Source organism: Euprymna scolopes, chromosome 36, assembly GCF_053919585.1.
Source record: "Euprymna scolopes isolate OS-2025 chromosome 36, ASM5391958v1, whole genome shotgun sequence".
In the NCBI taxonomy this organism is placed as follows: domain Eukaryota; kingdom Metazoa; phylum Mollusca; class Cephalopoda; order Sepiida; family Sepiolidae; genus Euprymna; species Euprymna scolopes.
In genome coordinates, this window is record NC_136517.1 from 78,940,487 (window position 1) to 78,954,407 (window position 13,921).

General features: G+C 37.0%; 1 pseudogene; it reads right to left on the reverse strand.

The window, feature by feature from the left end:
• Window positions 1-11,347: 11,347 nt before the first annotated feature.
• LOC145260827 (U2 spliceosomal RNA) lies at window positions 11,348-11,453 on the reverse strand (annotated as a pseudogene).
• Window positions 11,454-13,921: the final 2,468 nt, after the last annotated feature.

Here is a 13,921-nt window from a genome sequence, read left to right on the forward strand (position 1 = left end):
CGACAAAAATTAAAGAAAAATGGGATGCCCCTTCCCCAGAGTATTGCTGCATTCTAATTCAAGGAATTCACAAAAGATTGAAGGCTGTCAAATTGCAGAAAGGCTTCTGCTACTAAATATTAACTAGTTCATTGTGTTCCTGTTGTATAAGTTATTTTTTTTAAATTGACGTGAATACTAGTATATTTCAATTAAAAGTCAAATATAAACAGGTAAACTTATTAAAGACCAAAAGGCCAAGAATGAGGTATAGTTTTTTTTAAACAGTTAAATTAAATTTAGCTTAAATTTGCGATTTTTAAAAAAATTACAAGTGCGGACTTTCTTTTTGCCGCCTGTGTATATATAGTATATTAATATCTCTCTATGGACATATATATGTGTATATATATGTGTGCGTGTGTATGTGAATGTGTGTCTGTGTGAGTGTGGGTTTTAATTGGTGTTTAAAGGGAGATAAAATAGGGAGAGAAAATTAGATGAAAGAAAGAAAATAGATTTAGCTCTGAACGAAGACTTAAACCTCTTCATAATTTGTTGACTACAAAGATCGATTAAAAATTAGAAAGATACTTAAAAGTAGCCCGATCTTTCTAATCTTTCTCTTACCGACCAACTGACACCACAAGAAAAAAATGCAATTATTTTTCCAATACTACAGGATCACAGATCATTGACTCGAGTTCATGATATGTTTACGGAAGAGAGAACAATAAGCAAAGGTTTAATGCCACCACGTTCCCCGTACATGTGATCGTGTGAGTTTTATCTTTATGAAACTTAAAAACAAAAAGTTTATCTTCAAGGGTGTGGATTCCATATAGAAATGTTGATTTAATCTGAAGAGCCGCATATTGTATCTCAGCGGTTGTATTTTGAAATGTTGAAACAGTGCGTAGGCAACGCGAGAATAATGTCAAGGGTGTGAGTTCCATATAGAAACGTTGATTTAATTTGAATAACATAAAATACACATCAAGTGTGCTTGAAAGCCAAATCACAGCGGAAAATAAACAAATATTTTACTTGTTTGAAATTTGTAACATAAATATATTTCGGGGCTATACTCCATCCTCAGTATTCTTACTTTCTTTCTTTTTTTCTTTTTTGCTATGTTGTAAAGTTCGAGAAAGAAAAGTCCGTTTGTAAAGAGCTGTAAAAGGTTTATGCAAATAATTCTCACAATCTAGATCAACTAAAGGAGAACATTACCAACGCTATCAGAAGAATCGCCTGAGAAGATCTTCAGGCTGTATCTGCAAACGTTGTTAAAGGTGCCGAGAAATGCACAGATGTTAACCTGTATCACTTTTTATAACACTACAGATAATTTAAACAATAAAAGAATGTTCCTCCTCTCGGCTACATTTTATGGGCTACTTATAAGTGGGCCACCCTGTACAAAATCTACGCATGTACTGAGCATAGAAATAAATACTGAAAATGTATACATAAAATATTATATCGCAATACATTATTCTATGTAGATACATATAATAATCCGTACTCTTGTGTGTTTTGGTTGTTTTTGCTTTACGGCATATCAACCCTTTTCAGGTTATTTAATGCCGATTTTTCGATAGAATATATTTGTTTGTTTTTTTTCAAGTCGGTTTCTAATTAACCCATAGTTGGGACCCTAACAGGTACCACAACTCCGGGTCAGAGTGGACCTGGTAGCAATGGCAATTAAAGAGTAGCTCAACACTCCCCAAGGCCCGCAAGTTGGGGCTTCACTACTTTTAGGTCATATCCAGGACCTCCCGTACTCTGGTCTGTTAGTTCACAATTACATCATAGTCTATATATATGTAATATATATATATATATATATATATATATATATATATATATATATGTGTGTGTGTGTGTGTGTGGGTGTGTGTGTGTTTCTGTGTGTTATGAGGCCACACATGACGTCATAGCAGATGATGTCGTATATTGCGTCATAGCAGATTACTTCATATATGACGTCATAGCAAAGTTTTAAAAAGTGGACAAAAGATTCCCGGGCAACACCAGGTATATACAGCTAGTATATCTATATGTGATATGAGAAAGAAATAGACGGATATACTTTCGATTGAAGAATTGAATAAGAAAAGTTGAAAAATGATAAAAAAGAAGACAAATGAGACTACCATCAATTACGTTTTACGATTCCATCCACTACTCCCCCTCACAAAAGAAAACGTTGCCCATAGACATTAATCTTTAACATTTCAAAATCTGTACGAAAGGGAATTAGACCCTCCCCAACTCCCTGTCTCTTTTCCCATAATTTCCTTTGTGTTGTTACAGTCGCTTTCGGCTGGCTGGCGATTGACAAAACCAGACACGAATAATTGTATTGCTTCAAGAAATTCCGCAATTTTTTATCGGCTGCTAAATTGACGAGGTGGTGGGTTCGTCAGTGAAAACCCTAGCGTGAGCAAACGTTATAAACTGTGTTGGAATCTCTTTTTCTAACTTCAAAGAAATTTACCTAGCGGATGAAATACGTACTTCAAGATTAAATATGGCGTCGATAGTGCGAAAGAAATGGCAACGAAATTTAACCTAACGAGCTATTCCTCCCACGAAACTGTTTCTTATCAGTGATTGTATGATTAGCTATTTCTCTCGACGTTGGTACTTTTTTTCTTTCCTCCGTACGAGGGCATGATAAGAAACAAAGTCGTCTTTTTTTAATGTGGGAAATATCCAGCTCCCATAAAACGGCACTCTGGATTAGAATAAAAATTAAAATTGCCTTTCTTATTTTATATATATATATATATATATATATATATATATATATATATATATATATATATATATATGTTACAAAGGCGTAACCACTTATCAAGGCCTGGGGGCCACTTGAGGATAAGTGTTTTGACCATTACTCCTGATCTGAAATGGAACACGTACATCAAATCTGTTGCCAAGGCCGCTGGAAAAATGGTGGGATCTTTCTATCGATCCGGTAGATATCTCACTGCTGATGCTATTCTCTGTCTATATAAGAGCCAGGTACGTCCAAGGATGGAATACTGTTGCCACATCTGGGCAGGAGCTGCTAGAAAGGACTTGGCCTGCCTTGATAGAGTTCAAAATAGACTTCGTAGCCTCGTAGGAGATGTCCTTTTCTCTTCCTTGCAACCTCTATCCCACAGAAGAGATGTTGTGAGTTTGTCTCTGACGTATCGTTATTTTCATGGAAAGTGTTCGACTGAGCTTCAATCTATGGTCCCCCCTCGCCAAACTTTCACAAGAAACACTCGTCTAGCTGTAAACACTATCAATAATTCTCCCCACTCTTTATCTGTGCCTAAACCTAAACGTAGATTCCATGAACAAAGCTTCTTTCTTAGAACTGCACGCATGTGGAATTGTCTTCCGTTTTCCTGCTTTCCGGCTGACTACAATATGGTTGTGTTCAAGTCCAACGTAAATAAGTTCTTGATGAGCCGTTCCATATAAGTTATCAAATTTACCAAATTTTCATTACTAATGATTACTATATTGTCCAATTTCTACTGTACACTCTTTAACCCTTATCCTTGAGTGGCCTCTTGGCCTTGATTATGTGGTGATGCCCATGTAAAAATATATATATATACATTAGTCAACGGGGTTATAGCGTAGTAGTTATAAGTAGTGGAAATTATGTACATTAGATTACTTAGAGGGGCGGTTCATCAAGAACTTGTTTACATTGGACTTGAAGACAATCAGATTGTAGTCAGCTGGAAAGCAGGCCAACAGAAGAGACTCCCACAGGCGTGCAGTTCTAAGAAAGAAGCTTTGTTCATGGATTCTACGTTTAGGTTTAGGCACAGATAAAGAATGTGTGAAATTATTGATAGTGATTTTGGCTAGACGATTTTTTTTTTCGTGAAAGTTTGGCGAGGGGGTTGCCATAGATTGAATCTCTGGCGAGCACTTGTCATGAAAATAACGATAAAGCAGAGACATGCTCGCAACGTCTCTTCTGTGGGAAAGAGATGGCAGGGAAAAGAAAACGGAACCCATTACTAAGCTACGAGGTCTACTTTGAACTCTGTCAAGGCAGGATAAGCTGCTTTAAGCAGCTCCTGCCCAAATGTGACAACAATACTCCATCATTGGCCGTATCTGACTTTTATATAGGTAGAGAATCGCATCAGGAGAGAGATATCTATTGGAGGGGTAGAAGGATCCTATCATTTTTCCACCGGCCTTGGCAGCGGTTTTGATGTACGTGTTCCATTTCAGATCAGGAGTAAAGGTCAAGCCCAGTAACTTATCAAAACATTGAGCCTCCCCAAGACGAAAGCCATTCATTTCAATTGATGAAAGATCAGCATCAGAGCCGTGATGATATAAAGATAGGGGCTTGGTTTTAGATGCATTAAAAGTAACCAACCACCGCGCCCTTTAATGTTACCACGTACTCAAGATCAGAGGAGAGAGAGAGAGAGAGAGAGAGAGAGAGAGAGAGAGAGAGAGAGAGAGAACTTTGTCATTTACGACCTTTGATGTGTTTCCAAAGATGGTCGTGCCATCAGCATAAATGTTAATGAATGATATATTTATTAAAGAAGATTATAAAATGTAATTTTAATTCCAAAGGATATCTTTTCTCTTTACAATTAAAAGATATTTAATTTACTTTAAGTCTAAAAAAAAGACAATGGCACACGTACCTATGTTAAAGAAACTAATAAATTAGTTGAAAATTCTTTTTGGGTACAAAATTTAATTATAGTTAAATATAGACTAATTAACATGATTAAAAAAAAATTTAAATTAAAAATGGCTATCTAACCAGGTTTCGTTCCTCGCTCAACAGAGCTAAATCGAGGAAAATTGCGATAAAAAAAACAACATTAAATATTTCACTACCATTTTTACATTGCAATTTGAAAAAGACATTTAATATGAGAAATTGTGTCAAGAAGGTCATTAATATAGGATAATAGTTTCATTAAGAAAATAAACATCAAATTAATAAAGAAAAAAACACGTTTTCTTCAAAACATACGCCCGAAAGGCGACATCATTATTTCTTTTTTACATTGCGGATTCTGTAATCGATTGAGCCTATCTATTGAAGAGGATGGTGAAAGATGATAACATACCCCAAAAATAGAATCATCTCCTACTTTCCTTTTTAATAAATAGAATCTCCCGATTGAATAATTTATAATCTGGACATCGTGACAGACATGCATACGTTAAAGCTACTAAGGTATTAATATATAGACTAGTAAAACCCGTGAAAATTCCACGGTAGTTAAACATTTTTAAAACACCCATTAGTAAAAAAAACAAAACGTCTTATCACATTATGAAACAATTATATTACTTTTTCGTACTCGGATATTAATATATTTTTCTATTGTAATCCAGTAAATTCACTTGCTCTTTGTTTAAATTAAATCTTTTTTTTTATGTGAAAAAATGTACGGAACTCGTCTGCTTTCTTTTTCTCTGTTTCACTTGTTACTTCTCTTTTTGCGAAAGCGGTGAATTAGTAGCAACACTAGTCGATGAATCGACGTGGTTGCTGTGGAAACTAGTAAGAAAAAAATATTGCTCACTTCCTTACGCTTTTTTTTTTAACGATTTTGAGCACAAGTCAGTTCATGATAACTTTTGTTTTACTGAAATTTTTTTTCACAATATAACTGAGAAGGTGATCTATTGAAATTTGGTCAAAAAATTAGTGAACGGGGAAGCTTTAAAGCAGTTTTAAATTAGTAAAACTGCGACTTAACCAAATATTCAAATACTACCGTGTTTGAATGATAGATAATTCAACGTATCTAGGTTTATTTTGTTTTTTTCGAATAATATCATCAAAGCGTTTGATTTTATTGCTCTTCCTAACCCCCTCCCTTCCCACGAGGGCAAATAAGACACAAACAGTATACAATGTATTGGAATCTCTTTTTTTAACTTCAAAGAAATTTACCTAGCGAATGAATTACACACTTCAAGATTAAATATGGCGTTGATAGTGTGAACAAAATGGCAAGCGTGAAACGAAATTTAACCTAACGAGCTATTCTTTTGCACGAATCTGTTTTTTAGCGGAGATTGTACCTATTTACTATGCTTCCCCACGGGACAGAGTTAGACACCAGGGTCGTTTTTTAACGTGAAGAAAAAGTACAAAAAAAAATTGTCTCAGTTGTAAAGGACTGATCCTCCACCGAAAAAGAACAAGAAATAAAAGTGCAGCATCTGCCGGAACAGATGGTATTTATTTGCTCCCCCACCGAGCAAATTAGGCACAAGGCCAATTTTTAATGTGAGGAGTGAAGGGAGGGGGAAGGGAAAAAGGGGACCAGCTCCCGAGAGGTGGGAAATGGGAGCTGGTTAAAGGTCAGGCATGTGGGGTTGCCCCCACATCTGGTCTTTGCTAGTCATAGCTATTCATAGCTTGCAGCATCTGCCGGAACAGATACTACACTTTGATCTTGGCCAAAACATGTTCGATGCTCGGCGTTGAAAGCAAGAAATGCGAACAATCACAAAACAACAAACCCTACCTGTAAGATTCAAGACAAACTTTATTGGTACACAAGATATTATTGCACCTGTATGCCTGTTTCCCACCTGACTACAAGTTGGACGTCTTCAAGTCCAACATAAACAAATTCCTGATTAATCGCCCCCCTTAAGTAAGACGCTTTATCAAATCTCCAATATCAACTATTACTACGATATTATCCCATCGATTATTGTACACAAAAATAACCCTTATCCTCGAGTGGCTTATGGGCCTTGCTATGTGGTGATCCCCATGTAAAAAAAAATAAATAAAATAAAATAATGCGCCCATCTTGCGTCCAATTTGGAGCTGGTAGTTTGTTTCAATGGAACGGTAGTTTGAGTCCGTTTGACTTCTGCAATATTGTCGTAGTTTGTTGCAGGGAAGGATGAAATTAGCCGTGTTCCATTGGACGCTATGGCTCTAAAAAAGTTGGTAGCAACGCAAACAGGCTGCATACCGAAGGTTGAAGGTTCACAATTATGAGAAAGGTTCGTAATGCGGTTGTAGACATTCTGTCTTATAAGTCAGCCTAATTCGTTGGCTTTTACAAATATTGTGGTAATTATTACTGACCGGAACTCGATGTGGAGGGGGGAGGCAGTGGAATTCTGGGAGGCAGTCGTTCAAGCAAAAGGTTTAAAAAAGTGCTTGGTCGACTGATTTTATAGCAGTAGTAGTAGTTTGTTGTCCACCACGTGGGTCGGACTGAACTTTGCATAGCATCAACTTGTGGGTTATAAAACACCCCTATCGTTGATATGTTAGTTGGACTTTTTTTGTTTAGTTAAGTTACACGTTTCACAGTTACTATTACAAAGACAATTTGTCGTTGTAAGCAACGAGGCAATACGTTGCAACTCCAGTTAGCCGAGAAAATCCGAGAAGGATTCTCCACACAAGTTAAGAGTTTCATTGTTTTTTCCTTCTACGTCGAGTTCAGGTTTAGCCGTTGAGCAACAGAAACGCCCCCCCCCCTTCAGTCGGTTAAAATCCGACAATATGTTCTATGCTTCACTCACGGCTGAGGTCTGATGCATAGAAGACACTAATGTCAGCGCCCAAGTCTCGTTCTTAGAAGAAATAATAAAAAATGTGTCCTTCCTTCTTCGCTGGTCTGGAACGAACTGAAAAATCTGAAAAGGAAATAGAAATTGGCGCCAAAGACACGTGACATGTCTGGTTATATTCGACCAATCAAATCGATCGATACAATGACAATTAGGGCTTGTTTTATGATTTAAAAGTTTCTTACATAGGTAAGCTATTTCTCCAGATGCGTTTATTTATATACTTCCCCACGAGGGCAAAGTCAGACACAAGGTTGGAGGTTAAACGTGGTGAGAATCCAGCTCCCCATAAAGAGGCACTCTGAATTGGAACAAAAATTCAAATTACATAAGTCTAGAAGGATTTGTTTTCAGTGACCGAGAACAGAAAAGATGAAGTATCGTATCAGAACAGGTATTACACTTTCTTCTGAATAATTATTTATAATGAATAATTATTTCGCCCCTTTTAGAAATAAATTCATAAATGTTGAGCACTGTCTGAGAAATAAATAAAGTCGATCAGCTGACCTTGTTACGAGATCGCGACTTCCTGTCGCTCGATCACTATCGACTATCTGAATTAATGTCTATTAATGTTAAAATTTTCCTTCATTCCGTCGCAGTTGACTGTGGTCTGGGGGTTTAGTTCCTTGCTATGGAGATAAAAGTGTCTTTGTTGCGGGGTTTCATTGTCTTCCTGTCCATATCTTTTTGCTCGTTTTCTTTCCATTGAATAATACCCACCCCACATCGAAATATAGCTACCACCCATGTGGTTACTGTGGATATTTTGTTTATCCCATGCAATCTTGACCTAAGAACCAATCGTAGTTTTATTGTATAGTAAAAGAGGTGAATTGGCACCAAAACTGTCATATTACATTAATGACTGGGAGATATTGTTCTTATAGCGGGATCAGATTATAAACGTATAAATTGCATCTATGTTTGTTTAGTCAGAGGATATGATATCGACGTATAAATTGAGTCATGTTGTATCAGAGAGTTATCACACGGATATATATTACAGTTCATATTTACATAAGGTATCATTTTTTATAAGAATGCGAACATATGCTTCACGCCTTTCTTTCTTCAAGAGTTCTTCTATATTCACTGCTGAGCTCCGTAATGAAACATGAAATGACCAACGCCATAACCAATTGAGACATCTGTTCTTTCTTTTGTGAAACCACAGAACAACACTTTATATTTTTAAAATCTAAATTTATTTCAATGGTCTTCACATAGTCTGCATTTCGTCTACATACTTATTCTTCACAGCCTCGCTTCGTGGCTTAAAGTACGTCTATTCACTCTCGTGGCTAAGCTCCAAATCTCGACTCTAAACTTCCCGACCTCCTGACCTCAGTTCCGTTACGTCATCATTCACAAAGCACACTGTTATATTGGTTTTGTAGGTTAACTTTGTTGTTACTGTGACATTTTCATACTTCGCTAGCGAGCGTTTTCATATTTGTTTATGTTTTGGAAACTGGCGGGAAACAAGCTCAGCATCGGTGCAGACATATGGGTGTCTTGCTTTCATTACTTACTTTACCTCACTATTTATTTATTGTTGTATATGTACATTGTTCGTATGTCACTGTGTTTACAATATGTCTCAGGAGCGTTATGTTCTTTTGTATTGCAGGCTGTACCTTGGGTTTTAAGTTGCGTAAAGCTTGGTCTGCACAACCAAGTTTCCTTACCCTACAACACACACGTATCGCTAAAGTGTGATCTTTCCACGTCTGCCTGCCCAAGGTTATTTTTTTCACTTAGCCAAGCTATTTTATGTAAACATCTTCAGCTAAAACCCATTGCTACACTTTATTCTATAAACAATAAACTCCCAATATAAACTATTTTAAGAATATCATTAAATAGATAGACAGATCGATAATAACTAATCAAATTTAACAATGTTAATTATTCAACAGTTTCCTATTGTATTCTTTTCCTATTATTTCCATAATTTCAGCTACTTTTATCTTATTTAATTCCACTTTATTTTCCCCTTCTCATGATCAGCAGTGTGCAATTTTCCATGCCCAGTCCCATTCGTATATCTTGGCTGAATTTTCTGGTTGTGTTTATGAGCGTCTCTTATTCCTCATTGGTTTTTGCGAACGGTTTAAGGTCATCCATGTACATTAGGTGGTTCATTCTTTCATCTGTATTAATGAATTTGTATCCGGCTTGTAATTTCCCTAGTATATTATTAAGGAGCATCATAACTATGATGAACAGTAGTGGTGAAAGGGATTCCCGTTGGAAGATACCTCTTTGTATTTTAATCTCAGTTATATATTGTCCATCAGCTGTCAGATTATTATTATTATTATTATTATTATTATTATTATTATTATTATTATTATTATTATTTCAAGCTTTCACACAGGTCATCATCTTCAAAGATCCCTCATTGGAAACAGCCTATGCTTTTCCCTGGAAGCTGAGTGACAACAAGTCTCCTCGGATTTCTAATACTCTCTACCTCTTTGTATAACATTTGCAAATAAATTTGCATTATCGCAGCAGCTGCTTGCCATTGATTTCTTGTTGGCAGCGGCCATTTGTCTTCACTAGAATTTGAGTGGCAATAAGCCTCTCCAAGGTCCAAATTCTTTTCGCACTTATCTAGCGGAGGTCTGGTCAGTTCTCACTCCTTTGGTCTTGACTCTACTTGGCTGTTCGGTCTTTCTCTTTTTTTTTTTTTTTGAGGTGCAGGGATGTGGTAATGGGGGGTGGGGTGGGGTCAGCTTCAATATTCTTGGTTCCATGTAGCGCTTCATGTGCCTCTGTAGCAGGTCTGGTTGTTCACGTGTGTTAGTATCCATGCTCAAGGGATTTCCTTAATATTTCAGCTACTTTCATAATTGTTGTTCCTTGTATTTTCCAGCCATACCTCTGATTCAATTTCCCCCATTCTTTTTTTTCAAAGTTTTTCGGGATTGTTCCTAGTGCTCCTACTATTATAGATATTATTTTGATTTTCTTCATCTTCCATATCCCTTTCAGCTCTCTGGCTAGCTCTGTGTATTTGCTCCGTTTCTCCTTTTCTTTAATATTCACCGTGTGGTCAGCTGAAACAGCAAAGACTACGATTCGACAGGACTTTTCTTTCTTGTTTATTATCACATCCGGTCTTCTTGCTTGGATAGGTTTATCAGTTTGTATACCTATTTCTCATAGAATTTTGTGATTCCCATTTTCAATTACTGTTGCCGGCTTATGTTTGTACCAATTGTCTGTGAGTTCGAGATGCAGTTGTTTGTATAATTCCCAATGAATTGCCTTTTCTACTTGGTCGCGTTTGTTCTTGCATTACTTTTGGGCCAGTTTGCTGCATTCACTAACTATATGGTTTATCGTTTCGTGTCTTTGTCCACAGAGTCTGCACTTACTGTTTTCTTGTGTTTTGTAGATTTTTGCATTGATGTGGTTGGTTCTTATCGAGTTATATTGTACTGCGGTTATTAGGAATTCAGTAATGAATGAATGCGTGAATGTAGGATTGACATGAAATTTTTAAAAGTTTAACTAAAATGACCGAAAAATGGGCTGAAATGACTTAAATAAAAAGTAAATGATTTAGAATGACTTTAATGAACTTAAGGATGAATTGAATGACCTTAAGAATGACTTGAATGCTTAAAAAATAACTGGAATCCTTCAAAAACAACTTGGATGATCTGGAGAATGACTTGAATGGCTTTGAGACTGACTGGTTGTAAAGTGGGTGATCATTTTACATTAAATTAATACAGAAAAGTGATCCCCCACTTTATATCACAAAATTACAAATATAAGTACAGCATGTAGTAAGAACAGATACTACACTTTGATCTTAACCAAAAGGCCAAGAAAAGGGTATTTATTTGCTCCCTCACCGAGAAAATTAGGCACAAGGCCGATTTTTAATGTGAGGAGTGAAGGGGAAATGGGGACCAGCTCCCCGGGGAGTAAGGGAGCTTGATAGTGACAATTGGTATGAAGGGTTGCCCCTACATTGACCAAGGTCTTATATGTGGTGGGTTGGTATTTATTTGCTCTCCAACCGAACAAATTAGACACAAGGACGATTTTTAATGTGAGGAGTGAAGGGGAAATGGGGAACAACTACCCGGGGAGTAGGAGAGCTGGATAGTGATAATTGATATGAAGGGTTGGTATTTATTTGCTCCCCCACCGAGAAAATTAGCTAGGGCCATAGCCGTCAGTGCCTGTACCAGGCAGGACAACACTTGATGATGATGATGATGATGATGATGATGATGATGATGATGATGATGATGATGATGATGGAACTCGTTAAAGAGAGAAAACTTTCTTTAATATCAAAGACTCACAAGAAAATTCACACTTTTTCTTTCTGTCTAGTCTCTGATAAACACATTAAGTAATCACTCGGTATGTAAGACATTCCACCTAACTGCCACAATACACACACAAACAACCACGTGCGTACGCGTCCTGGTCACACTTTTGTGGATATGGTCTCAAAGCTGAACTTATCGATTTTGATAGCAATAAATATCTATTGCATAGATAATCGCCTCTTTGTTGTTTCTTTAAATGCTTGTATTAGAAATTATGCAAGGGAGATAACTCCTCTAATAACAAGAGTTGGGCAATATGTATTGCCAAAGATATTGGAAAGTGATGCTGTTATCTTTTCAGATGACGCCATTTCCATCAATCGCTTTATTGACTGACTCGTTTCTTTGCGAGGCAAAGACAAGACGTCCATTTTAAACGATTCGCTTATTATCGCCATTGTTTTCTCTTTGGACACTTTGTTTTATTTGGTTACTCGTTATTTGGTTTTTGTAATATCGTTTTGTAACAAAACGAAAAAAAAAATGGAGGTAAAACAAAATGGGGGAACAGATTAGGAAATGTGCAATTTTCTCTGTGCTTTGAATAATTTTATCCAAGCAACCACACAGAGATAATAATAATAAACGACATTACTCTTCACCGCAACTCTTAAACATGAATCGAGACGTGTTATTTGCATGCTTCGAACTGCTGTTCTCATCTGAAGTGTTATTTACGCAACGTTCCTGTCGCTTCGTATTATTTAGATTCTGCCGACTACTGCTCCTATCTTGACCCGTAGCGCAGTGGTTAGAGTACTTGGAAAAAAATCAATTGTAAAAGTGATTCCCTTCTGAAGGTTAAAGGTTCAATTCTCAGTGTAAACGACCGAAAAAAAAATACAATTACGAATTACTTAGGACTCTATCCAGTCATGGCTGAGAGAACAACAGGCTGCTGTTCCTGTAAAGTAAATAAAGGATTCCGTTCAAAAATTCCGTTCAGATTCCCGAGTTCGACAAGATACATCTCAAGAAGGTCGAAGCTTAAATCGACGCAAACGTTGCAAAATGACACTTAAGATTAGAACACTATTTCAAATAACGTACATACTAGTAAGTCTCCTGTGCATCATGAGTAAGCTGCTGGAATCTGTGTTAACTAGATAAGTAGTCAACAACCTCAGCAAAAATAACCTTCTTAGTGACATGCAATATGGTTTCCGTTCTGCTAGATCTACAACAGACGTGCTTACAGTTATATCTCATAGGATTAGAAAATTTCTCGACGGAGGCTTCCTCTCTAGGGCAATTGCTCCTGACATATCAAAGGCCTTTGATAAGGTACAACATAAAGGTCTACTTCACAAGATCTCCAGCTACGGTACAGTTGGAAATGTCTTCTCAATCATCAAATCATTTATCTCTGATAAGTTCATAAGAGTAGTGGTTGGTAGGCAGAAATCAGAAGCTCTCAGTATTAATGCTGGAGTCCTCAAGAGTCCATCTTGGGTCCAACTCTCTTCCTGATCTACATCAATGATCTTCCAAATCATATCCTTACATCATTCGTAGAGTTTATGCTGACGACACTACAATCTATGGTAGCACATCAAAGACCGTAAACAACCAAGTTCTCTCTGAATCTCTCTTCTCTGATCTTAAGCATGTGGTACGATGGGGAAAGAGGTGGATGGCTACTTTTAATGTATCTAAAACCAAGCTCCTATCTCTATATCATCTATGCTCTGATGCCAATCTGGCATCAATTGAAATGAATGGCTCTCGTCTTAAGAAGGCGTCATGTTTTGACAAGCTACTGGGTTTGACCTTTACCCCCGATCTGAAATGGAACACGTATATCAAATCCATCGCCAAAATCGCTGGAAAAATAGTGGCATACTTTTACCGCTCTAGTAAATATCTCACTGCTGATGCAGTTCTCTACCTATATAAAAGCCAGGGACATCCAAAGATGGAGTACTGTTGCCACGTCGGGACAGGAGCTGCTAGAAGCAGCT